This window comes from Rattus norvegicus, chromosome 3 (assembly GCF_036323735.1).
Source record: "Rattus norvegicus strain BN/NHsdMcwi chromosome 3, GRCr8, whole genome shotgun sequence".
Lineage (NCBI taxonomy): Eukaryota > Metazoa > Chordata > Mammalia > Rodentia > Muridae > Rattus > Rattus norvegicus.
In genome coordinates this window covers 63,456,862-63,484,763 of record NC_086021.1, presented here as the reverse complement: position 1 = coordinate 63,484,763, position 27,902 = coordinate 63,456,862, and the positions used below count along the sequence as shown (strand labels likewise).

Genomic DNA, 27,902 nt, shown 5'->3' with positions numbered 1-27,902 from the left:
TAACAGAGATGGCAGGACAGCCTAGGATGCCATCCATTAAGCTGCTCTGAGCTATATGCATTTGAAAGCTTATGAACTATTTCTGTACTGTCAATTTTTTTTTTAACTTTTTGTTTGGTGTAGCCCAGTCTGCTATATTAGGGAGGGTCACATTGTCCTACTCTCTGAGTCTGGCTACTAACAGAAATCAGAAATATCTTTCCAGGGTACTGTCCATGTTCCCTTGCCGCTTGCCACTTGCCTTTTAGGACCTTAGTTTTGTTTATTTTTAGTTTGGCTGCTCCTGTCCATATCAGTGGACTCTGTGTGTGTGTGTGTGTGTGTGTGTGTGTGTGTGTGTGTGTGTGTGTGTGTGTGATATCTATCATTTTAGGGAAGATTTGAGTTCTAAACATTACCTTTGATGCAGAAACTTAACAGGCATGTTTCCTCAACTTTCAGTCTATGCTACATCACAAATGTTTTTTTAAGAGACTTTGGTATGTGCTTGCTAAGGTGATGTGTATAGTCTCTTACCTGCTAGTGTGGGGATCTTACTGGAGAAGGAAACTGTCGATCTTGTATGGTTTTATTGTTACTTTAAAGCTCCTTGGGAACCACTTTCTAAGTGTTTAAGATCTGCTCCGAAATCTTGCTGGGGACTTTAGATTGCTGTCTAGAGACTCTGGTGGGATTCTCAGTTTAGTTTTTCTGAAGCCTCTAGTGTTTGATCACTTTGGATATTCCCTTGTTGACATATATTTCAAGCTTTGCAATTCTCTGAAATGGCCTTCCTCTTCTTTTTGAATTTCCATTTTCCAAGAGCCTCTGAACGTTCGTTGCTCGATAAGGTAGCTGCTAACCCCAGGCTATGTAGAGATGCCACTGTCTCTAGTGAACCCCACTGACTTCAAGTTGAAAGCCAATGCAGGAAACGCTGACCCTTGGAACAGAAGGTTAAGGTCAACTATTCTGGGAATTGAGAGCAGACCATGAAGGAGCGAAATGGCCACAATTCAAGCAGTTAGCCTTACGCGTCATTCTTGCTGGCTTATACGTGTATATTTGTGGCCTGTGTCTTCTGCTAACAATGAGTCATTTTTCAAAATGAAGTAAATGTGAATAAATTTATTTGTAGAATACTTTGTGTAATTGGGAGTGGCGTGCCAAGAATTACTGAGTTTTGAAAGAAGAAGAAGAAAAAAAAAACCCTTGAAGTTGGCAGCTTTGACTTATGACTCTAGTTCTGCCAACCTTGATCAGTTATCTGAAGGCTGGGCAATGTTTGTAGGCTGATTCTGGTGCTCTAGTGTTTTGTATAAACTCTATCTGTATGGATGCTACTAAGTTTGAAAAGATAACCAAAGAGTGAAAGGTACTAGAAATATTTTTAAGTAATTTATGATTTCCATGAGTTCCAATATTTTTTTCCAATTTCTAAATTCCACACAGTTGACTGTGTGGGATTTAGAGACAGTGTTCTTAGCACATCTTTCTTGAAAGAACTGTTTGTTTCTCACCTATAAAACAATAGGGATAGAAAACGAGATATAAGCTTTTTAGAGAACGTTATAGTAATTTGGCTTCTGAATATAAGGGGATGTGTGGTTAGTGGATTGTGTCAAAGGACAAGACATTTTGCTAAAGCGTTGATCTACCATGGGTGGGAAGTTTAGTTGCATGAACTCTGATCAGGGTAAGAGTGAATGACTGCTCAAGCTAGGCTTGAACTGTGAGAAGAGACTCTGCAGAGAGCCTGGACACTCTTAGGTGGTAGAGCAGTGCAGACTGCTGCAGGAATGGTATCCAATTATTCTAGATGATCTTTTCTCTTCCTGTGATTCATTTGTAAATTGGTTATGGTTAGGTTATTGGTTTCCCAGTTTCTGAAATGCTTCTTTTATACAGCTGTTCATATGATCTTTTCAATCCACTCATACTAATCCGTGAGGTAGACACTTTCGTATGTGGAAGAAACTTTTAAACTGCTCACATTGACTTTTAAAATACCTGATGATTTCCTTCCACACTTTTGTAGCACGTGTTCTTATAATGCCGACATGTCTCAACTAGACTGTTACCGTTTCAGTTAACTCCTCTTTGTATGGTCCCTGAACCTAACTGCTGCATTTGATGATCCTCACTGTTAGTGAGTCAGGGCTTGTGTTGTGCACAGCAAGGACATCTTTTCTCTGTGTCAAGTCTAGGACCACAGCTGGGAGCATTTGGTAAACTGGTCCCTCCCACAGTTCATTCTTTCCATTCCCTCATGTCTGGCTGCCGATGCTGTCAGTTGAGAGCTCTTGGGACTGGCAACTGAAATACCTACCTACGGTGCCTCTACCCAGGCTCTTTGAGCTTCCCCAGAACATGGCAGCCAAGGCCCCAGAGCAGGTATCTCAAGAGGCAGAAGATGGGAGCTACAAATTTCTTAAGACCTGATCCTAGAAACTGTTACTGTTACTTCCAACACACTGTATCCATTGAGCTGTCATGGATACAATGTCTGGAGGAGTGGGTGTAATCCCGCCTTAGTGGGAGGCAAGCCATGCGAGCAGATGGTTTCAGCTAATCTTTGCGCACCTCTCAGTACCTACCTCAGTTTTCTCCCTGCACTCATGGTCTCCTCCCTAGTCCAACGCCATGTCTTTCTCCACGAAGCACCTGTACAAAATCCGTTTATGTATCCTAGGCCACTACTGTCTAGTTCTTTTGTAGTTATTTTTTAGTAGACTGCAGAGTTCTTTGAATGTAAGAACCAGGTCTGGTTTACCTTTGACTACTTTGTAGCAGATAAATTCCTTGAACAGAGCATTCAATGTCAAAGCAGGTCTCAAATTTGAGAGCCAGATGGGGTGGGAGTTCGCAGTGGTTGAATAGGGAATTGTAATGAGCAAATCAAACACTTCCCTTGGAATAGAGATTATTTCTGATGTTGAATTTTAAAGCTTAAAAAAAAAACTTCTCTTTGTTATATAGCAAAAGTTATATGCCTCCCCTCCCCTACATTGCTATAAAATTAAAAGAGAGCTGAGTAGGGGTGATTTTTGAGTAGTTTTTTTTTTGTCGTTGTTTGTTTGTTTGTTTGCTATTTACCATTTTTTTTAAACTAGGTCAATCTTTGACCTTGACCTGTAGGTCATAGTATTTATTTTTTGAAAACTATGGTTTTAGTCCATTTACTGGGTCAATTTAAGGAGTAACATCCAAGCTTATAAATAAAAGGAAACAGAAGCTTTGGATAAAAATTCATGTCTTGCAAAGGATAAGAATTATTTCATGAAATTTTCAGTTTCAGTTTTATGTATGCATTGCCTGTAATGAGTTGAAATGTAAAATACATTCTCTTTATTTTAATTAGGGATAAAAAGAATTTATCAGAGGCCTTCTGTATAAATGCATTGTTCGCCATTTACCTCTTTTTCTTTAATTCTTTCAAAGTCCTTCCCTAGGAGTCTATCAACCCCGTCTGATGAGCTCAGATGCAGTTTTTTTTCCTCAATTTTTGTTTTTAATTTCTGTGTTAGCCATTCTGTCCCCAACCCCCTTATCCCCTCCATCCTATTTCTTGCTAGATGTGGCAAGCACATGACTATAATTCCTGCATTTGTAGAGACAGAAGGATCAGGAGTTCAAGTGTCGTTTGGATTACATGACAGCAAAAATGACCTAATTTTTCAGTTTGTCATATGCTACTGATTTTCTTCCCTCTTGGAGACTTTAAACAGCCTCCTGGCTCTGAAGAAAAAAGGAGTCAGCGTATTCTCTTTTAGTATTCATTCTTTCGAGTGTGTTTGTGTGTGTATGAATGCAGGTGGTGTGTACATGTGTGTACTTGCTTTTGCAGAGTTCAGAGGACGACCCCAGAGGTAGTTTCTCAGGTTAGAGCTTTTGAGATTGCTTCTCATTTGCCTTGCTAGGCTGGTTAGCCAGTGAGCCCCAGGAAACTGTCTCTACTTCCTTAGAGCTGGGAGTATAAACCCTTGGTCTTTAACCAACCAACTAAACAAACAAACAACAACAACAACAAAAAACACAAAACAAACAAGGGATCCCACTTGTCCTCAGGCAAGGCAGGCACTTCACTGACTAAGACTCCATCCAGACCCATCTGGTTTCTTACCAAGACATAGCTCTCAGAGTGCACAACATCTCGGCCTGCAACTCAGTGAGTTTTCCTACCCGAGTTGGTCTGGGTGAGCACTGTGGGGGAAACAGATTATTCAGGAGACCGGTGTGTGACGAGTTGGTCTGGGTGAGCACTGTGGGGGAAACAGATTATTCAGGAGACCGGTGTGTGACGAAGAAATAGGTAGAGTTTTCTCTCATTGTTTTCTTCAAAATGTTCAGTAGTCCCCCAGCCCCCACAATTTGTAGTTTTTCTTTCTGTAATTCCAGTTATTGGTGTTATCATCTTAAGGCCCCAAACAATACAATGAAAAGTCCTGGAAATAAACTCTTTCTCAGTTTAAAATTGCTCGTTATTCCAAACAGTGTGAGAGCACACGTTATACTGGTCCATCCTTTTTTTTTTTTTTTGAGACAAGCGTTGTTCCTTTGTGGGGCGTTTCAGTGCTACTTGCCTGTGAGTCCTTTAGAAACCATCGCAGTTAATCAGATCGGTTATCTCAGAAACCCTTCCTATTTAATAATGTCCCCAAAGAACAAGAGTGATCGTAATACACGTTTACTATAATATCAGCAAACTATTAGTGGTCATTGTTAATTCATTACTGAGTCGAATTTACCAGTTAAGCTTTTTGTAGGAATGTAACGGGGAGGTGAAAACCGGTGTATGTGGCTTTGGGTGTTGTTCCTAGTTTCAGGTAACAGCTGGGGATCTGGAATGTGTCTCTCTTAGAGGAAAGAGGACCATTGCAATAATGTTTAGGGGTGCACAAGTGTGTGTGTGTGTGTGTGTGTGTGTGTGTGTGCTAGTGGCAGTCAGAGGACAATACTAGGTGTTGGTTCTTACCTTCCACATTGGTGGAAACAGTGTCTGTCTTTGGCTGCTGTGTGTGCCAGGCTAGCTGGCTGGAGAGGTTCCTTCTTTCTCCGCCCCCCCTCATGCAGTAGGAATGCTGGGGTTATGGGCTACAATGCCTGGTTTATTTGGCTTCTGGGATCCAAACTGAGGTCCTAGCCATTGTCACAAGCTAAGCTGTGCATTGCTTAGCTTTTCGAGGTCTCTGACTGAGTTGGGAAGTGTTCATGAGGGATGCATGGTGATTGGGAACTGGTGAAGAATTGACTGGGACCAGCAGAGCTAAGAGGTGGAAGAAAGGTGGCGTCATTCCAGGAAGATTTCAGAGAAGAAAACCTTACTCGAATCTCAGAACAGAATGGAAACATAGAAATTAATTTGCTATCGCCTCTCTGCCAAGTTATGACATTTTAAATCTCAAAACACAAGGGCTTGTTCCCTTACAGTTTTGTGGATTCTCAGGGAGAATTTGCTTCCTTGGGCTGGTGGCCCCTTCTGTCTGTAAGGACATTTTTTTTCTTTCAATCTCTATGCCTGTGGTCTCACCACTTTCTCCCTGTCCCCCTCTTAAAGGGAAGCTTGTGGTTATATTTAGGGCCCACCAGGATAATCTAGGATAATCAGCTCACCTCCAAATCCTTATTTAATTGCATCTGCCGAGTCCCTTGTCGAGTAAGCGCCACTCACAGGTTCTGGAGTTGAGGATGTGGACGCCCAGGTTTTGTTTTTCAAGGATTTTTCTTGACAAAGGGAAGGGCTATCAGATATTCAGAGCCAGCCCGCTCTCCTTTTTAGTATGATGTTGATATTCCAGCCCAGCACATTGTGGATTTATTTTCTTGAAGGAGCATGTTTAGTGAGTCCCCGTTAGCTAATAAAACTAGTTGAGCCAAGACTGACATTCAGGTTGCTGTTCAGTGTAAGAGCACATTGAGCTTTTGGGTCTTCTTTTCGAGGCTGGTAGAGCAAGCCTCTCTCCATGGTTTCCTGGTTAGCTTGGTTTCTTCCCTTTGCCATGTCTTCCTCTAGCTTATAAGGCCCCATCCTCCTCTTATTCCAAAGGCCACTTTCCTTGATATCCCTTGCAAACTTGATGACTTCTGGTGATAGGAATAAACTCTATCTCAGTCTGACGTGTGACCGGATGGGTCAACCACCAACAGGGCTGTGCTCTTGGTGCTGAAGGGGAAGACTCCTTTCTTGTTCTTTCCAGCTCTATCCAGTTTTGTGTGGCTTGTGACAGGATAATTCCCATCTGGACCTCCAGCTTCACCAGATCTTTTTTCCCCTGCATCTTCTGTAAGGACTTAAGGCCCACACAGATAATCCAGGATCATCTCAGCCCCAGATCCTTAACCCAATTAGCATAATTAATTTGTAAAGACCCTATTCCGAATAAGCCCTGTGTATGCCAGGCCTGTTGTGGCTGAGAATATATCTGAGAGAAACAAGTTGAAGGGACAAGGTGGGCTGTGGCTCATGTCTGCAGAAGCCAGCGACCGTTACCTGTAGGCTTAGTTTCTACATTGCAGTCTAATGGCGTCAGATTGTGAATCTATCAATGGATTAATCCATTGAGGAAATCAGCACTTGTGGTCCTATGTCAACACTTTGAACACCCATTTGGGGACCAAGCCTTGAGCACCCAAACCTTTAGGGGGCTTCTTCCACGAATAAGGACATACCACATGCTCTAGGAATAGGATATGGACATGACTTGTAGGTGACACTTAGGACACCACCCACATCACTTTAGCCTGAAGTCATGGATTTTCTTTTTTATTTTTCTTTTTGACTGGGGTACCTACATGACCTTTTGTTTGTTTTGTTAATGTCTTGTCTTCTTCCTTTTTGGTAGGAGCAAAGGAGCTGCCCTCTGTGTCTCCCCGCCCTTCAGCGAGAGTCTGGAAAGAGAACCGAGGTGCTACTGCAGTGGATGAGTAGAGAAGAGTCTGGTAAGCCTGCTGGGGCAGGGCATTGGAGGTCTGCTGGATGAAGGTTGAGGCCTATCGGCAGACGTGTCACTGTTACTTGAGAATTTGTCACATCTGCCTCTTGGAAGTCTTTAGTTCCACTGGAGTTGAATAATCCTTTGCAGTGGCGATTAGCTTCGTCCTTCTGTGTGGGGATTGTGGGAATATACCATCCTGCCCGCCATTCCCAGAAGATGCTTGCAGGCACCTGAAGGTGATTTCCCTCCGTGCAGTGGAGGCTGGAGTCAGAGAGGGCAGCCAGACACCCATAGGAGATGGTTGCCTTACTTTGCCTCTCTGAATGCATATGTGCTGTGGATTACTTTCCTAGGAGCACTGGCCTTTGGTTGTTTTACTAATTATGGTCTGCTTTAGAGTTGGTTTAATTTTAAGGTTCTCAGTGTTTTGTTTTTCCTTTTGTCCCAGTCTTACTTTGAACAGATGCAGCCATTGTGATCCTCTTCAAGTGATGCTATGACTTTTTTGAACAAAGCACTTGAAGTTGATTCATTTCAGCCTTTTTTTTTTTTAATTTTTAAGCTGGTATTTAATGGTCAATTTCATCTTGTTTTATTTTAATAGACAAACCTAGTGCCTGGTAAAGTCCTTGTTGTAATGTAACCATTACTTAGAGTGACAGTGTTCCATCACAATAGACACGCCCATAAAGGGTTAATCTTGTGCTGAGGTGGAGATAGTGGAGAGGGAATGCAGAAACTGCATACAGTGGACCAAATAGCCTGGAGTGTTAGGCAACAGTGGAGCCGGCCTGCTGGTCTACCTCACCTTAGCGGTGTGGTATTAGAGGGGTTATATATTTTCCTTGAACCTGAAGTGTTTTTATCTGTAAAAAGGAGATCCTGGTGTATATTGGGAGGATTAAGGATAATAATTTGTAGATAAATCACTAGCACAGCAATTAATGTTTGGTACCTGAAAACATTCAGAATTTTGTGCCCGCTAGTTATTTCTTATACAGGAGAAGCTGAGGCAGAGGCAATGTTTTCGGGATGTTACAAACTGCCTCCAGTAAGACTCTGACTTTGGTGGTGTTCTATGGGCTATGTCAGGAACAACAGCAGTGGCTGTGGGTATATATTTTGTTACTTTGCAGACAGGAATGGCATAACCAGTTGCCTCTCTGATCTGACCCACTTGATACACTGAGCTCTTTTGAGACTCCACTTGCCATTCCTGTGAGGTTTCTACCTCCAAACTCAATGGAGCTATCTGGTTTAGAAGTGTATTGATTAGCATTAAATTCCCTCTTCTCCCTCCCTCTCCCTCTCCCTCTCCCTCTCCCTCTCCCTCTCCCTCTCCCTCTCCCTCTCTCTTTGTAGTACTAGAGTTCACACCCATGACATTGTGCATACTAGGCAATCTTCAACCTAAAAGTACTTAAGGAATGACTGTTGAAGCCCAAGAGGTTTATTCTGTATTGTGGGGCTTCTATAACCATGGCGTGATTAAACACATTGTCCTTTGAACTAGGAAACCTGGAGTCCGCACAGAGTCTCCAGTAACAGGGGAATGTCACAACAGACCCCTGCCCAGAGTGAACGCTATCATTAAAAGGTTTCTGTAGGTCCTACGCCATTTTTGGTTAGCCCCTGAGTACAATAATATTATTTCTGCTTCTTTACTGGAGGTGGGAGGATACCAACGATAGTCACAGCATCTCCATGGGAAAATGCATGCATGTAGTGGGTAGGACAGGAAGTGAACTCAGAGGGCCAGGAATACCCTCTGCACTCTGTGAAGTTTGTGGCTAGCATGACCTTTGCTAGGAGCAGGAAGTTGGTTAAAGAGATCTACGCACACTGTGGAGCACCAGTGTATGCAGCACTTTGGTAGGTCAATGTAGGGAGCACTGCCTTTGGCTCTGGATTGTGGTGGTTCTATGTTATTTGTTTGTTTATTTATTTATTTATAAAAATAATGTTCATAACCAGGAATACGTCTTTTAGAGTGGTTCCTCCAAAAAGCCAAATAAACCCTGGGGCTTTGTGATTGTCTTAAAGGAGGTGGGCCAGGTTAGCCTTTTTCCTTTTCTTTCCCTTCCAGTGACACCGTACATACTGATATTGTACAGTTTATTCTCAGTCTCAAACTGAGATTTAAAATTTTGGGGGAATCAGAAGCCAAGGGTGGAGAAGATGGGGGTTAGACATAAGGCCTGACACGGTGCTGAGTAGGCTGTATATGTGTCTCCTGTTTTTGCCATGCCTGGTTGCTTGTGCTGACTTTCTTGGGAGAAAGTCCTGGCTGCAGTTCTGTAGCCAACAGGGGTAAGAGAACTGTGACTCTGCCAGGTCTGCAGCCACGAGGATATTTATAGTTTGCTGCAAGTGGCTGGGAGTCTACCCTGGTCTACATATGCCTTCTGTCTGAAAGTTCTGGATGTTCTTGACCTGGACCCTGCCCTTGTCTGCCAGACAGTAGTTAATGATAAAGTGGACGGCTGCAGGATACAGTGAGTGGTGACCTTGGCAGCTCATGGCATGCAGGTGCTTGTGCCGTGACTGACATGAGTGTCCAGCAAAGTGGAGCTGTTCTCTCTGCTGCCCTGCTCATGGCTGCCATGAGTTCTAGCCTCCCTGTAGCCAAACTCACTGACATGAACTGTGTGAGCTGAGGTTGGGTTCTTCTTCTTCTTCTTCTTCTTCTTCTTCTTCTTCTTCTTCTTCTTCTTCTTCTTCTTCTTCTTTTTTGTGGTGGTTGTTGTTTATTTTATTTTATTTTATTTATTTATTTTTGAGACAGGCTTTTACTCTATAGCCTAGGCTGGCTTTATTATTATGCCGTCTCTTCTGCCTTAGCTGTGTAAGAACCCGGATTGCAGAACCCAGCCAACACACTAGGTTCCAGTCGGTTTTCTGTATGCCACTTATTCCGTGCTAAGACGTATAACACCAAAGGAATATGCAGATCCTGAGCCTCCCTGGCTCATCTCTCCATGAATTCAGGTCAGACACCTAGACTCACTTTACAGAAAGGCCTGAATCAGGCCATACTTCCCAATTCCGGCTTATAATAGATGGAAGAGCTTCAAGGAAACATTTGCCTTTGTCCTGGTTTTCAGGAGAAGGTAGAAGAAGGTGTGCATTTGGCGAGTGTGTGCATGCTTGGTTTGCATTTGTAAGGCCTAGAAAGCTCAGGGAAGGTGACATTGAATGGCTGCTTCAGATCTGGGCTGACCAATGCTCGACAAGTAATATCCCTGGGACCTGTCCCCAGCCCCTATCGCCCCACCCCTATTCCCCCCACTCCTGGCACTCAAATTCTTCCTCTGTCAGAGCCATTCTCAGACAAGATTTATTAACCCTTTACGATGGCAGGGTTGCTGAGGCATAGTCTCCCACAGTCAAACATCCTGAGAAAAACAAACTTCCTTTTCTGAGTTGTTCCAGTAAAGCAAGTCACTGTGGGTGGGTCAGTCTACATCACCACATCCCACCCTAAGTCCACTTCAGGAGGCATGGCTGCTTCATGCAGTCTCTCAGCATGGACTCAGGAAAGGAGCTCTTGGGATCCCAGGTTGGATTCAGGGGTTGTTACTGGAAAAGCTGGCATGGGGGTTGGACGGCTACGACGGAATGATCCTATAAAGCACACATCGAGGCCCTTCTTTATGATAAATGAGCACTATTTTGGGGTCTCTTCCGTCCCGTTGATTTTTAAGAAGTAGTCACATCTTCTGGGTAAGTCTCTCCCCAGAAGCAGAGAGCTGGGGGATGTGCCACTGGGCTGGGCTGACTATTTCCAGGTATCAAAGGATGCTGCGCTCCGGGGCTCTACGCTGTGACATAGCTTGGTGAGCACTCACACTTTACCCGTCCACCAAACACTGGTGTGAGAGGGCTGTTCCCCATGGGTTGTGTTTGTCTCTGAAAACACATGTTCCAGTTCTGTGTGGCCATTCAGATTCGTTTTTGGTGACTGTCGTGTCAGCTTGGGGCTGGGGACGGTGGAGGACAGGCTGTGTTTTGGCAGTACTTCAAGCCTGCAGCAGCATCCTGCAGCCAGCACTGTAAGCCATATAATTTGTCTACAGAGGCCTATGCATTATAGAGATGGAAATTCCTTTCCCTGACAGCATTCATTGCCTAGCGTGCTGCAATTTGGCTGTCGGAAACAGCTGGCCCTGTGGGGTGGGACAATAGAAAGTCGAGAGCAGAGAGAGGCCAGCGCTTACTCAAGTCTCCCACTGTGAGAGGATCACGTTACCTTATGGAGACTGTCATTAGACACAGCTTCCAGGGAGCACCAGCCTGTAGCTCAGACGCTCAGTGACTTTCTTTTCCTCGTTTCTCCTAAATAGAAACAAGAACCCCCCAAAAATTAAAAGTAAACGGTTAACTTTTGCTTAAGCCCAGAGGTTCAGTGTGGGGTAATGAGCATTTCTGAGAAAGTAAACACTTGTTTCCAGTGGCTGTTGGGAGAGCGCTGGAGACGCTGTGGAGTGGGGGAGGGGCGGGGGGGACTGCCTGGCACCTGTGTGTTGGACCTCTTACATTTTTTTTAGTTCTGTTTACTTAAGATCAATGCCGAGAGGACCCTACAGTTGGGTCCCCGTAAGCCCTGTTTGAGCATGCAGCAGAGAGCAGGACGTGCATGTTTCTTCAGACAGCAGGACTGAGGAGAGGGACTGGGGCAGAGTGGCTGGGAGCTCTTCTTCCAACATGAACTGGAGTGTGGTTGACTTTGCGGGCTCTCCCTTAGGGACCTGATGTCTCAGAGCACGGTCTAACAAAAAGGTCACCTCGGCTGCGAAGGAGGCAGTAGACCATGACAAGCGGATGCATTATCTGAGTTTAAGTTTTTCCTGTTAGCTCCTACATTCGTGATGGACACACTGTGATGTTTTGTAGATAGTCCTTGTATTTACCCATTCTGAGGGAAAACATACTTTAAAGAAGAATCTTCTAAATATTGTTTTTACTTAAAATTGGACTTCTTAGAGGGGAAATCTCGCACTATATCACTTTCCTCTCTATGTCTTTCTTCTTGTTTTTGTTTTTTTGAAATGCTACATGTCAAAATGGCAATAGCCTTGCTACAGTTCGAGATGACACTGGCTGGCTGGCCCCTTCTCTTTGTGAGCCCTGCTCAAGAGAAGTTTGCCTGTTGGGAATTTATTGGTTGTTCAGTGGTGTATCGAGCTGTACTTTTTCACCTTTCCCTCTATATCCATTTCCTTGCTACATGATAGAGCAGGAGTTTCCCAGATGTTGTTTGGATTAAAGAGAGTGTGTCTGGGGGAGGGAGAAAAAGCTTTCTTAATGATAATAACAGAGTCAGACTGGCTGGTTCTGTACTGACAGGAAAAAGGGGAGATAAAAACTCCATTAATGGTGTGTGCACTGCCTAAGTAGCCAATAAAACAATGCTGTCCTCACTGGAAGCCAGTCCCAGATTGGCAGCGCTTCGTGCCAACTGCGGGAGACGACAGCTGCGAAGAGGGAGGAAGTATTTCCAGCCAGCAGCGGCAATCACTGATTGGCTGGGGGGCGGTTCTTTTGTTTCTGCCCCCTCCCCCTCTCAACTCCTCCTCCTCTCGTTCCCCTTCCTCCTCCTTCCTTTCCTCTTTATCCTTCCCAGTCCTTTCCCCTCCATTCTCTTCCCTCCTCCCCCACCCCGCCCCCGGACAATTTCCATGATGAGCCCCTCTTAATGTTCACTGTTCCAGAAATTGAACCACAACTGATTAAAACTTAATGGTTACCCATAGAATGAAGTTAGTTGACAGTTTTTAAACTTTATGTCTGGGTTAGCTCAAATTTGTAACCATAGAAATGGATATCACACACTGCTTTACATTGTTTCCCCTTCCCAGTATTGTTGAATCTCCCCGTTCAAAGCAAATAGTACACAAAAATATCATCTCACTGATGAGATGGTTAATAGGTAAAGACGCTGACCCCCAATCCTGATTACTTGAGTTGGATTCTGGGCATTCACCAAAGAACCAGCCCACAAATGTCCTCTGACCTCTGCAAGTGTGTTGTGGTATCATACGGGTCTGTGTACATATGATGTGTATATGCATACACCCACAGATACACACATACCCACACCCACAAATTTAAAAAAAAAAACCCACCCTATTGTCTCATTCTAGAAGGTAATAGAATGATCCAACATTGGTCTCATAGGTACTCATTCTGTGTTCCTTAACCTTGACTCACAGGAAACCTTCCTTAAGTGCCTTCCACACTGGGCTCCATTCAGAGGGGAACATACTTTCCCCAAAGCCCTTAGATTTCCAAAGTAGGGAAGAAAAATTGTACTGTACTGAAGAGATAGGACGGGCAGTTCCCAGGCTAGGTTAATTTGCCCTCTTTCTGTTTTGAAAATTCTGGGAAGTTGGCATCCTTAACTTCATTTTGTAGGTGAAAGACACGTAAAGTCCGAGGGACAAACTCAGTCACAGATGTTCATGTCCACATGGAAGGAAAATATCATGACTCTAGTTGGATATTTTTGACACACAGTTACAGTGGCCATCAGTAGAGGTAGATGTCCCCCTGCATTCCACCTGGGGACGGGGACCTAGCACCCAAGAGTTTAAGCCTTTCTGTTGTCAGAGGACAGCAGTTGAGGAGAGCAGGGTGTATACCTAAGCACTCTGGGGGAGATGATTGTGTTCTGGTAAATATTTTTATTTGGCACGTGTGCACACACGTGTATGTGTGTGCATGTGTGCACATCACGGCATACTTGTGGAGGGCAGAGGACCATTTATAAGAGTTGGTTCTCTCTTTCCACTATGTGGGTCTCAAGGACTGAACTCTGATCCTCCAGCTTGGCGATAAGCCCTCTTTACCACATGACCCCTCTGGCTAGCACTAGAGGAGGTTAATCTTGAGGAAAATACCTGGTGATAGGCTCACTCAGTAATGAGACGTGTTTGTTTATGCCTAGGAAGTATCAGGCTGGAGGAGACTGAGATTAGATACAGAGGGAGGGACAGTTAAAGGTATGCTTTGAGACATAGCCCGCCTTTCTTTCATGCGAACTGCTTTCTGACTATGAGCTGTCCCAAAGTTTCTTGCTGTAAACCTCTCCCCCAAAGATCACTCCCAGGCTATACCAAGAGGCCTAGCATTGCCAAGCATGGTTTTGTTTATCTTTTGATTACAGATGGCAAAATAAGATCGTGAACAAACTGCTCTTTTGGACAGAACCTCTATGTTCAGGTTCTTTGGAAAAGCCTGTTAACTTTTTTCCTCCTGTAGTTTCATTTAGACGGCAAACCAAAGCGGGCACTCCGAGGAAATGTGACCCATTGGCAATTAATATTAGATAGCCTCTGACACGTCACGATAGCCCTTCCATGCGGATTGTCTAAATGTCAGAACGTCCCTGTCAGTTTTGTATGTTTCAAGAGCTTGGGTGGATTCCAGACATGATTGTCTGCCTTTCTTTCTACACTTCATAGTCCTTGAAGTGGGTCCAGAGTATTACTGGTAGATGGGTGTGTGTCTGCATTGATGAAGAACGGTAATGTGTGTTGAAGACCTGGCCGGCTGGCTGGTGGGGCTCTGGTTTCAGTTTCCCCTTTGCTAGCTGATGCCAGGGGCATGAATAGGAACCAGGGATGTGAATAGGGATGCACATGCGGTGGTTATTAATCTGAAGGGTCGCCTTTATTCTGCTGGTAAACACTCCTGGTTGAGGGAACACTGCTGTTACCATTGTTTTTCGCCCGGCTGTGGGCAGACCTGCGTTGCAGTCCATTGTGAGAACTGCCAGGTGATTTATTATTCAGAGTGGAAGTGAAGATGATCCACCCGGGCTGAGTCAGCGCCTGCCTCTCCATGCCTTCTGCTGTGGCTCTCAGACTGGGAGAAGTCAGCAGATACAGGTCCTCTGAGCTGCCCGTTTTTTTTTTTTTTCCAAGTTGGTAAAAGTGAAATCTATTAAGGAAAGGAAGGAAATGAGTGTTATAAAGGTCAGGGTTACGGTCGCGGGAGTGTCGGTAATAGTGATAACTCACCTTGAAATGGTGCTGCTTTCTACCAGGCTCTGCTCTGAGAGCTTTATGTGTATTAGCTCACATAATTCCTATAATAACCGTGCCGGGCAGGCATGAGTTTTAATCTAATTTTACAGACGAAGGAAATGAAGACCATATAGTTAGTGCCTATGGCCTTGAAGGTAGCAATGGTGAGGCTGGAATTCTAACTCAGGCTGTCGGGCTCACGGTGGGTTTTAAGTGGTCTCAGGGACGAGGGTGGGTTGTGACTGAGGAGTGTGCAGTATGCTGGCCATTTCCTTGGAAAACAAGATAAAACCTGAGGAGCTTACTGTGTGCTCACATGGCAGGACTCAAAAGGCAGCTCCAGGGAGCCCCATTTATCCTGCATAGGCACTGATCCTTTGAGGTCCCTCACTCTGGGTCTTCTTGCTGCTTCCAGGCCTACCTCCTAATATCTCCATGCTGGTGATGAGATTTTAGCATGCAAATGTCCTGGAGGCCACAAACATTCAGACCAGGTCATTGACTGAAGAAACATTCATAATTCAGTGTGAGTATGTGTGTATATGTATATGTGTATGTGTATGTATGTGAGTAAATGTGTGTATATGTATATATGTATGTATGTGAGTATATGTGTGTATGTGTGTGTATGTGTATATATGTATATGTATGTATGTGTATGTATACATGTATGTGTATATGTGGGTGTGTGTATATGTGTATATATGTGTGTATGTATGTGTATATGTATATGTGTCTGTATGTGTGTGGATAACTATATTTGTATCCATGAATTCCTGTTGTTTATGAGAAACAGTAGTGCAGTGACTGGGTGTCTGAGATCCTAGGTTCCTTTACTGACAGGTAGGAAGCATTCGTATTCTTCTAGAGAATCTACTTGTGTATTTTCAGTGCAGACTGGACCCTACTTTGGTGGAGTACTTGCATTTATTTACCTTGTTTGTTAGACAGACAGACAGACACAGATAGATATGCATTAAAGATCGCATTTGTCTTGGCCAGGAGTGCCAGGAGTTGACCTTAGTTTAGAAGTAGAATTAAGGTATATTTTATTGGTGTGTGTGTGTGTATGTGTGTGTGTGTGTGTGTGTTTGTGTGTGTGATTGGAAAGTCCATCCAAAATTATATTGAAAATAAGAGAGTTTCCAGACATGTGTGTGGCCACATTCTTTGTGTGTCCAAAGAACATAACAACGGGGGAAGGTTCACGGTGTGTTAAGGCAGCTTAGGGCTGGTGCTAAGTTCTAAGAGACTCAGTAGAACCGGTGGTGTGACTTGTCCTGAAAGAAGCCTGGCTGCAGGCCAGTGTAGGCAAACTCCAATGACTACCACAGGCCCCTGCTGCATTCCAGGTTAAAACTAAGAAGCTAGCCCTTTCCTTCCTGCCAATGTTAGAAGAAATCGAGCCATTCTAAAACCCCAGAGATTTACACTCCACTTTGGGACCTAAAAAGTAGAAAGGCAAAGTTAGAGAGACAAATGCAACTGGACTAGGGCTTAGTCATCTGAAACTGGGTTTTTCTAAGAATTGTCAACAGTAGTGAGCCATAAACACAGGGACTGCTAAGGTTATTTCCTTTCTGTATCCATTGTACTTTCCTGTCCTGTCTTTAAAGAGTTAATTATGCCTGTATGTATCACTGGGTATGGGTTTGCGTTTGCGTTTGTGCGTGAGTGGCCCATGGAAGCCACAGGTGAGTTTAAATACTGGCAGCTGTGAGCTACACAGCATGGGTGCTGGGAACCAGCTCAGGTCCTCTGCTTGCACTGTACAAATTCTGAACCACGGAGCATGTGTCCAGCCCTTCACATCCTGTCTTGATGGAAACAGTTCTGAAAGTATGAGATGTTTTTGTTGTTGTTTTTGTTTTTTGTTTTGTTTTGTTTTGGTTTTTGTTTTTGCCATTTCTATCCCAATGAGATTCCACTTCGAATTTCCCGAAACTACCCACCATATTCCCATGTAGCCTCTGGGAAGGACCAGCAGGCTCCATGTCCAGTGACCCTGCTGTTTTGAATAATCCTTGCCTGACCCTTCCTCTGCCATCTGAACTCAGATAGTCTCCGGGCACCTGGGACTGGAGGCTGAGGGAAGCCAACCTCTGCAGACAGTGCTGGTTAGTCCTTATAGTCTTTCTGTTGGCACTTCATGGGGAAACACTGGGGCGACAGATTATTTCTGTTTTTTCTTGAATTAAAATAATGCATTTTGTCTGATTTTTCTTTTTTGGTTAAACTTAGGCCTTTGCATGTTCTGGGCAAGTGCTCTGACACTGAACTATATCCTACACACACACACACACACACACACACACATACACACACACACACACTCACGCACACACGTGTTTGTGGCTGAAGGTTACTGTTTCTATGATGAAACACCGTGATCAAAAGCAACTTAGGGAGTAAAGGAGTTTTTTGGCTTACATATCCTGAATCACAGTCCACTGAGGGAAACCAAGGCAGGGACTCAAACTGGACAGAAACCTAGAGGCACATGCTGGTACAGAGATCATGGAAGAGTGCAGCTTACTATTTTATTCCCCATGGCTTGCTCAGCCTGATTTCTTATAGAACCCAGCACAACCAGCCCAGGGATGGCACCACCCACAATAGGCTGGACTCTTCAATATCAGTCTCTGATTAAGAAAATGCCCTACAGGCTTGCCTTCAGCCAGATCCTATGGAGCCATTCTCTCAATTGAGGTCCTTTCTTCTCAGATGACACTAGCTTGTGCCAAGTTGACATAAAAACTAACCAGTATATACAGATGCATATAAGTTCTTCTTTTTCTTTCTTTTTTTTAACCATTGGACAAAGAGAGATCGTTTTAATTAAGAATGATAAGAAAACCTTTGTGAAGTTGGTTGTGGTGATGCATACCTGTAATCTCGGTACTTGAGAGGTAGTAACAGGAGGATTGCGTGTTTGAGGCCAGCCATTGTCACCCAGCAAGTTCAAGGACAACCCAACCAAGATACATAACGAAACACTCTCAAACATCTGAGCAGTCGATCAAACCGAACCGCTCTGTGAATGAGGTCCTGAACTGGGGACATAGCCCTTGCCTGGCGTGCGTAAGGCCCTGGGCGAATTCCTAATTTATGTTAGTCATTCTGTCACCTTTGGGAATTGGGTTATTGATGGTAAATATAGATCTTTCCTATCAATTGTCAGGTAAGATGCGTCTCCGGAGACGCGACATCGCAGATGACCAGAAAGCCAGTGCTTCAGCTCCTGCGGGTGTAAATTAAGTGCAGGTGTGGAAGCCGGAGGCTTGTGATGAGGAGTGTGAATGCCGCCAATAGCAGGCTTGTTTCATTTTTGAAGACAAATCTATCAAAATGAGGCTGGGTGCAAAACTATCCTAATTAATGATAACTCCAAATCAAGAGCCCATCATCCTGTTAGTGGACTGAATGCTTAATGGCATGAAATTAAAGTGTGGAGAAAAAAAAAAAACAAACATCTGTGCTTTGTGGTTACTGATATAAAATTGCTTGAGAGGTGGAAGCCGGGTACGCAAGTAGCAAAGATAACGTAGTCTTGGTAATAGCATGTATTCTGGAAAGAGGTCCATCGTTAGCCCTTCACCCGTATTACCTCCTCTCTGAAGCATCATTGGAACTTAACAGCCTCCTGAGGGGTTTCTCCCAAGTTTGGTGGGTGAGCTATAGGCCCCCCAACCCTTCTTTTAGTTCTCTTCCGATGCCTCATGAATCCTTAGATGCTGTCCCATATTAATTATACCAGCCTTTAGCCATCCCCTGATGTACACATACACACGGCATGGCATACAAGGACAGGGATAACTGTAGTGAGCACAGCATTGTTATGCTGTGGTGTTAATCAGCTTTCCTTTGCTGTGACCCACTACCAGAGGTGGTTAGCCCCTAAAGAGCAAAGATTTATTTTGGATCGAAGTTTTATTCTATGCTCGTTTAGATGTAAAGTAGCATGGTCAGTTTGGATGGGAACACAGTGAACGGAAGAGATGTGTTTACTGCTGGTGTTGGAGTGAGGGCAGGGGATAAATAAAGGTGCCAATGTCACCTTCAAGGACACGAGCCCCAATAACCTGATTTCCTTCTTAACCCCCAACCCCCACATAAAGATTTCACCAACCTCCCATAGGACCACAGACTGGCAGCCCTGTCCTTAATACACAGGGTGTTGTTCTTTACAATCCATGGTATAATAGAAAGAAGAACATAACTTTTCTCACTGTAGACCCTTTACTTCCAATTTGGTAAGCACACTGGAAGGAGGCCAATGAGAGACATCCGGGTGCTGGGATTGTATGGGGCATGGCTCCAAATGACCATCTCAGGAATAATTTTCTGGGAAAAAAAAAGAGTGAGCAGTTTTCTTGCAAGATGAAGCATCTCCTTTCTCGATTTTTCTGACAGCATCTGAGCTTCCAGGAACACTGCATCGTTAGCGTGATGTCTGAGGGTTGCTCCTCAGTCCTGCCCTCTTCCATGATTTAGAAGGATTAGGTCCTGCTAGAATAGATGTCACTTCTTTGCTGCTCTGTGTGAGTAGGACGCCATGGGTGAGTGTATATGTTTTGTGTTCATACCTCTCTGTGTAAAGTAAGAACTATTTGTAGCTCACTTTTAATAAGTTAACACTGGAATGTATGTATGTATGTATGTATGTATGTATGTATGATGTATGTCTGTATGTACGTATGTGTTGTATGTATGTATTGTATGTATGTATTGCTTTTGACATTAAAAGGATTCCAGAAGACCTACTTCTTGCCATTAGTGTAACTCTTTCTCATCGTTTATATTTTGGAGATTTCCTCATGCTTTGAATCCACTATCAGGATATACTGGCTACTTCATTGACATCTGTTAAGGGGCTGTCATTTAGAAGACGGTTCCCGCTGTTTCTCAGGTGAAAATACTACTTGTCTCTGATAGTCCACAAACAAGCAAGGGAAATGGGTGACGACGTTGGAAGGCTGACGACCATTCTGAGTGCCGTGTTGCTGGGGTTTGAGAGTGCCCGGTGAGAGGGCATGGATCTTAGAGAGCGGGCGGACTTGGGGCTTACGCAGGTGAGGCTGAAGCTGATCTGAACTGGCGGACTTTGCCAGATTTCCAGGAAAGAGTCATTCCAGGCAGCCGATCACACAGGTGGTTGCGATATCAATAGTGCCTAGCTTTGGGGTGCTGCGTGTGTTCTTATGGCTGTGCGGGGCTGAATCTGGCAGGCATCCAGCTTTCCTACATCTCTCTGGATTTTGTTGTTCACTTATCCCTCAATTGGTAAGCAAATTAAATTCCAAGCAAATCTTTGAGATAAGAACAGCGACATAACATGAAAAATGTTTTTACTTTTTCTTTCTTTTTCTGAGCGGGCTGTTGCCATCCTCAGTACAAGGAGAAGATTGGAAAACCATCTTTAATTAAAGAGTATCCCTTTTTAGCATGATTCTAGAAACCTGCTAGCAATAGTAAAAGAAGTATCTGAGGAGCTTTGAGCTAGCGGGGAGGTTACTGACTTGGGATACTGCACTTCACAGTAAGAGGCAGTAGGTAAGGGACTTCCCGGAATCCCATGGCACAGGCTCAGAGGAACATGAGGTTACTGGCTCAGCACTTGCTCCACCTCACCTTGCTAAGACACGTGCAACCCCACAGAGAAGGGAAGCTCCTAGGGATGACTTGGTGCATACCTATGCAGTCAGTGGGAGAGGCAGAGTTGATTCTATTCCCCTCTCCCCCCCCCCCCCGGGGGGATCATTGATGGATTCTTGATTTTTATTTAATGTAAACTCACTGTACGGAGGGCTGAGGAGCACTTGTTGATTTGTTTGGGAAAGGATGTGATCCAGTTATAAAAACCTAGGATCAGTGAGTGAGCACGTGTATAATCCTAGCATTTGGGAGGCTGGAGGAGCCAGGGACGGGGGCCAGGTATAGCGGGACCCTGTCTCAAAACGACAGCAACCCAAACAAAATAATATGTAAGAACTTAGGTTTCTCCTTATTTCCTTTAGTTTTGAGAGAGTGTTTTCATTTTATAGCCCAACCTGGCCTAGAAGTGGGAGTAAGCCTTCTTCTTCAGCCGCCTAGGTTTTGGGATCATGGGTGTACGGCAGCACCCCTAGCTCTGAGGCTGTGTCTCTCACCATGAGATTTGCGGAGTAGTTGTTTAGATTGTTCATTACAGGACTGGCAGCTACTTACAAGGTCTACAGCTTGTCTGACACGATTGCAAGGAGGTGAACACATACACGCAGAAGCAAGGTTGCATAAATCATTGTTCATGTTTTATTTTTAACTTTATTGGATTTCCGGCCCTCCCCCTCTTACTCTCGTGTTCTTGGCATAGGGTCAGTTGCCTTAGAAGCCGTGGGAATGTCTATATGTCTATACGCCCGTGGGCAGATAATAATTCTAACGAAAACAAATAGGCTAGAACGTTGAACTGTTCTCCAGTCGTTGTTGTTGGAGCTTAGTGTAGGGAAGTGACGTGATGAACATTTAGGTTAGTAACTGGCATGCGTATAGTAAGGAGGTTTAGGAGCCCTTGGCTCTTTATGTTCCTCCGTTGGGTCTGTAGCTCAGGGTAGGCCATGCGGCAATGGCTCTTAAGTATGAGTTTGCCATTGTGAGTGCATTTGTTTTTTTCTGTAATTTAGACTCCGTCTAAACCATATAGATTTCAGTCAAGGCGTTTGGCAATAGGAGCAAGATGTCAAATGCAGAGTCCCTGCTTTCTGCAGTGTCTTCCTTAGCACCCCAGAATAAAGCTGAGTAGATCCAAAGTGCTAGACACCCCATTAGAAAACCAGAAAATCTGGTCCTGGCCCAGTGGGTGGCATCCCTGCGAACCCTGTGAAGGTGCTTTGAGATCAGGAGCTGATGAAAGCCTGGATGTTGTTCTGTGTGAAGGTAATCATCAAGGACTATTGTGTTCCGGTGAGGGTGAGTCAACAGTTAAATCATGGGTACCTTATGGTCGGGGGAGGATAGCGCTGGGGCGGGATGTACTCGTGGAAGCTGAATCCAACAGTCTTTAAAGGAATCTGCTGAGCCTTCAAGTCTGATTCCATTCAGGGGTGATGGGTTGGGAGAGTGCACATGTACGTTCAAACACACATACTAAAGAAGTAGACACCTTTGGGCACAGGTAAGAGGAGAGACCAAGGATGGGGAAGAATGGAAGAGTGAGCTGTGTGTGAGGCTGCCTGTGAGGGATGTCTTTCTGTCATGCTAGACTCTACTCCTCTCCGAAGTCACACCTCCTCCATAGTGAGGTGGTAAGTTTGGGGTGGGGGTGGGTTTCCATTTTAGTCTCTAACCTTTGTTATGATGACTACTTAGTTAACGTATTCTCTTGCCTGTGTCTGAGTGTTTTGCCTACATGCATTTCTGTGTGCCATGTGTATGAATGGTGCCTGTGGAGGCCAGAAGGAGATGTTGGATTCCCTGGAACTGGAGGGATGAATGGTTGTGAGCTGCCCTGTAGGTGCTGGGAACTGAACCAGGGTCCTTTGGAAGAGCAGAAAGTGCTTTTAACCACTGAGCCTTCCCTCCAGCCCTGGTCTGTAGCCTTCTTATTTAGAGTGTTAATTCTTTTGAGCTTCTGCCTGTGGACATTGGACTCTTGGTCTTTGTTTCCTGTCCCCCTTTTCAGGTTTTTGTGTGGAACCTTTTACAGTACCTACTTCAATACAGCAACCATAGATTAAAGTGGTCAGGTCTCGGCCTGTTCACAATCCAACATCAGTGACTCTCATTGCTACCTGTTTTCACTCCTTAAGTCCTGACTTTATCATAAGCTGGTTGTAATGAACCACCGAGTGCCATATACCCTTCCAATATGGCCGCTCTGCAGGGAAGTCATGATGCTGGCTTTGCCTGTAGGAGAATGCTGCATGAACTGTTGGGTCAGACCACGTGACAGACGGTTGGCAGGGCTGGGCTTCAATCCAGGGCTCTGGTGCAAGCCTGGAGCTCCACTATGGCCTGTTGCCTTTGTTCTCTCAAGTTTCATCCTTGAACCTCTTTATGTTTCTGGCACAAGTAAGTGGGTCTTTGGTTGGACAAATGAAAAGGGTTTTGATGGACCGCCAAACCACTTCAGTGGAGAGTTTAGAGGTTACAAAATATAAGCAGGTTATCTTCAGAAGTGTAGTCTGGGACTTAATTACACCGAGTAATTAAGTAATCCACCATGAGTCCCCCTCCTCAGCCAAATTATACTTTAAATTCTAGAGGAGAGCCTCTCTGATAGTTGGGCCTTAAGTCAAGTCCCTGGGAGTGTACAGTCATCCTTGTTTCTTTGGGTGATCTGTAGGCTGGGGGCAGACTTACATGTTTTTACCTTAAAACACCCTAAAGATTTAATTTTATTTTTCATATTGTGTCATCTTTCTCTAAGCCTTTCTTCTTCTCCTCTTAGAAATCTTATGTTTGTGTCCTACTCATCCATAGATGTATACCTGGAGGGAGGGTGGCACTTCTGTGATAGAATTCTTCCCTAAGACTTCTTGGATAGGGTACTATATCTGTTTTTCCAGAACCTAAGAAAAGTCAGTTATCCAGGCAATGGGAAACACATTATAATTCTTCTAGGAGAGTTAAAAGAGTCAACACAGAGGCGTTAGTAGATAAGAGGAGATTAAAAGGGCCCTGTGGGTTGAAGGATAGGATAGATTGACATTTTTTGGAGTCAGAGCAGGAGAGGCACGTAGGAGAGACTCGGTCACGATGGCTTATAGCTGTTGCTATGTTATAAGCGTGTGTTTGTGGCCCAGTCTGCTAGTCTTGGTGAGTCATCCTTGCAAATAAAATCAGTTTATATGCATAGCATACTGTATACAAATCCTAAGTGTGGCATTCCAAGAAATAAGTCTCAGAAGCAAAATACATCTTTCACTTGGCAGCTTCAATATTCCGCTACGCATACTACTGTTAACGTAGCTTGTGGATTTGAATGTAGGTTATTGTATAGGTCAACAAACTTTATCTCCCAAGGGCTAGATAGTAAATATTTTATGCCTTGCAAGCCATAAGGACTCTGTCACAACTATCAGCTCTGCCATTTCAGTGTGGAAGCAGCCAGCACACTATATGTAAAATGAACACATGTGTCTGTTCCAGTAAAACTCTTATTTGTAAAAGCGGGTTGTAGGCGCCATTTTGCTTGGTCTTAGGCTGCTACTCAGTAATGTTTGCAAGTGTCTACCAGGTTTTAGTATTTCTTATAGGCCATAATCTTTCGCCAACATCACCAAGTACATTGCCTTATTAACACTGTCTCATGTCCACGAGAAAGAGAAGTTTGGGTTTTATCCTCATCATCGTTTCTCAAGCTGGCCTTCAATCCCTGGCTCAAGTTCCCTTATTTCTCAGCCTCTGGAGTAGCTGAGGGGACCCAGGCCTATGCAACCATATTTGTTGTGTTTGGAAAGAATTTAAGAATTTTTTTTTTATTATTTCTGGAGATTTTTAGAAATACCCGTATTTCCTCCCCAAATCCAAAGATTAAAATTTGTGAAGATTTTGAAAGAAAGGGAGCGTCTACCCTCCTCTGTACCCCTTCATTTGTCTAGCAGTGGTGGACAACTTTTGGTCGCTCGCCATCTCCTTCTCAGAACCTTTGGGGCTGCTGATGTTCAGAACATGTGAGCTACGATTTTTTTTTTTCATTGAGCTGTTGGGAATTTTAGGAACTGGTTAATGTCCTTCTGTCCTCCTTACCTCTATCCAGAATTAATTCTACTAGTAATGGTAGACCAGACCTCTCTTTCTCACTTACCCCCAGAGCCAGGGTAGACTATTTCTGTAGGAGTCTTGAAGGCTGCACCGCTGAGCCATTTACCCAGCCCCACAGTAACTTAGTGTTGGAGTGAAAGGACATGATAGTGTCATGCAAATCATTGGTATCAGCAGGTTTTATAGTTTCCTTACTGTGATACTTTACCCAGATAGGAAAGGGAACCTAAGAAAATCATCTCTGGATGTTCAGTTCAGAATACAAAAAAAAAAAAAAACAAAACAAACAAAACAAAACAAAACAAAACAAAAAAACAAGAGACAGTTTAAGTTGGTGGCAAGTGAGGGCATAAACTTTTGAAGTAAGAAAACTATGGTTTCTGGTCTTACCACTTAGGAGAAATATGACCGTGGTCACTTACTCACAGTGTCTGAGTGTAACTTTCTTATGTATGAAACAGGAATTGGACTCCCATTCATGTTTGCTGTAGTTGATAAGATTAAGTCAGACAACATAAATAATGTGGTTAACTAGGGTCAGAGCCGAGTGTCTAGCCGGGCAAGATTCCTAGCCGCTCTCCAAGGTGAGAGCTATTTATATTTACGGTTTTCTGGGGGGGAAACTGACAAAGGTTAAACGATGTAGGAAGGTCACAGCTTGCCTGCTTCCAAGTCTACGTTCTTTCATGTTATCCCACTTCTTTAGGTAATTTCTTTAATAAGTGCTGTAGTTTATTTAGGTAATATGGCTAGCTAGGTAGAATGTACGGATAGGAGATTGTTTCAAGAAAGACAGAAACTCTCAATGTTTGGAAGCCACGGTTGCTAGAAGCCAAGGACACGGTTTTAACGGAAGAGTTGAGACTTGTCCTGGTTTTGTTTTTCTGTTGCTTATTTTCCTAAGTGTAAGCATTCTCTGCATTACTTCATTCTCAGGGGCGGATGTCTCTCGTGGGTTTCTAAATCCAATCATGCTCTTTTAAACCTCAGCACAACAAACATACAGCTGTGTTAAGTAGCCAGCATTGAAGTTAGAACGTTGGATTGGATTTCTCTCTTTCCCCCCTCGAGGCTACCCTCCCCTCCTTCACAGGAACATGTCAGGATTTATGGGTTCGGTTTTCATCCACATGGCTTGGTTAGCTGCCAGAGGCGAAAACTCATAGCCAAGCAAATACGTTGGCCAAACTTTTAAGGAAAAAGCTTCGGCCTCAATAAAAGTCTAGTTCAAGTTGTTGTCGTTTGTTACATAATTATCTTCTAGCACAGATTTTAATTAGTACATAAGTCTTTAGTTTGTATTGTATTTTAAGTGGCTCACGGTTTTGAATATAGCAATTTTCGTTTGCCTTTTATTTCTGCCCAGGCTGCTTACTGACATGAAGGTTATGTGTAGGCAGATAGGCTCTACATGGGACATTTGAAGACTTAGATATTCAGGATTTGTTCAACACTTGAACTTTTTATTTTACCATCCTTGCAAACTTTTAAAAAAAATCTATTTAGTTTTTTAGATGTATTCATTTCATGTGCATGAATGTTGGTCTGAATACATATGTGTGTGCACCATTTGTGTGAGTCACAGATGGTTATAAACCAATATGTGGGTGCTGAGAACTGAACCCTGGTCTTCTACAAGAGAAACAAGGACTCTTAACTACTGAGCCATCTCTCCAACCCCCTTACTATATATATATATATATAGTATCACAGTTTTGAGTGCAATTTATAGGTAGCCTGGAACATTTGGTAATAAACATTCAATTACATTTAAATTTTATTTTGACTTTTATCCTGTACCAAGTATACTAAGTATGGTGAAGAAGAATGGAGCAGTAGAGTAATATGTGATCTGTACCTGACTTTAAACTGGTTTGGGGAAAAGTCTACTACAGAATTGGAATCTGTACAGAATCGCACCATCTTGAGTGATATAAGATATGGAGACCCAAGAATTAGAACGAGAAAGACCTGGAAGATGTAATAATAGTCAGAGAAGGCTGAATGGAGGAAGGGAACGGGAACATGATTGAAGTACAGTAAGGAATTCCACGTGTCAAAGATGACAGGCTGTAGGCGTAGTAGTTTAATAGGAGACCAGGGCAGGAATGGTGCTCAGTCCCCAACATTGTTTTAGGGGTCTTTGAACTGTATGATCTGCTACTGAGAATGTTTCTTGAAGGTGGACCAAATCCAGCAATTTCTTATTTCTTATGCAAGAAATTAGTTAGTTGGTATACTGTTGTCTTTAGTAGGGGCACCATTCCAGGGAGGAAGACTTCATCTTAGCACTCAGTAACAGTAGTTTTTAAGCAAAGAATTGCAAGAAACAAAGAAACAAAGAAATAAGAAACAAGAAACAAGTATCAACAGTAATTTATTACTTACTAGTTTTAAAAATTACTACTACTACTATTACTACTACTATTACTACTACTACTACTACTACTATTACTACTACTACTACTACTACTACTACTACTACAACTACTACTACTACTACTACTAACTACTACTACTACCTTTTTGCTAATCTGAAACAACCACGGTTGCAGCTGCACTCTGTTCTTCCTAGCTGGCCAGTAGATGACATCTTAGTACCTTGACAGGCCAGGGAACAGCTTTGGCTGACCCATTTCGGCTAACCCACTCCTAAAACACACAGCGAGCACACAAAGCAACATTTTGCTGAACCCATCGTATTTCCTTAGCACCAGGATCTGCCCAGAGAAGTTCTAGCACTTCAACAGTTCATGGAAACTCAAGAGTTTGTGGGTGAAGAATATTTTTAAGGTACCCATTGGAGGAATGATCACCACTCTGACTTTGTGACGTGATTGATTGGAATGGCTAATTTCTGGTTGATGCCACTTCAGAGAGTTTTTTTTTTTTTTTTTTTTTTTTTTTTTTTTTTTTTTTTTTTTACTGTGTCTTGTTTTGGGCGTGCTATTTCCTGTCTAAACTTTTCTTTCAAGTGGATTGGGATCCCCAGCTTAAGCTGAAGAGAGGCATAGTGTGATAGCATCTGCGAAACTTTTCTTTTGAATTCCAGGGTAGATGGGAGGTTTTCTTTTCCACATGGTTATTTAGGAATGCCATATTGTAGGTTTGTTTTCTACAGGGATTTCTTTACACAAGAGGTCTCTTGGCAAAGCTTTCCTGAGGCTAAAAACCTGGGAGCTCTTTGCTGAGGGGAGTGTGGGGTCTGGTGCTTTGG

At 43.6% G+C, this 27,902-nt stretch overlaps 1 protein-coding gene across 10 annotated transcripts in view; it reads left to right on the top strand.

The window, feature by feature from the left end:
• Window positions 1–27,902, top strand: part of Acvr1 (activin A receptor type 1) — a 119,603-nt gene that overhangs the window by 22,217 nt on the left and 69,484 nt on the right. For 6 of the 10 annotated variants that reach the window (XM_039105904.2, XM_039105896.2, XM_039105906.2 and 3 more), the window contains one exon: window positions 6,822–6,918. The gene's annotated coding sequence lies outside the window, so the exon portion shown is untranslated. Of the gene's footprint in view, window positions 1–6,821; window positions 6,919–15,356; window positions 15,468–27,902 lie in introns of all 10 variants that reach the window. The other 4 variants (XM_063284610.1, XM_039105899.2, XM_063284609.1 and 1 more) reach the window with 1 other exon arrangement.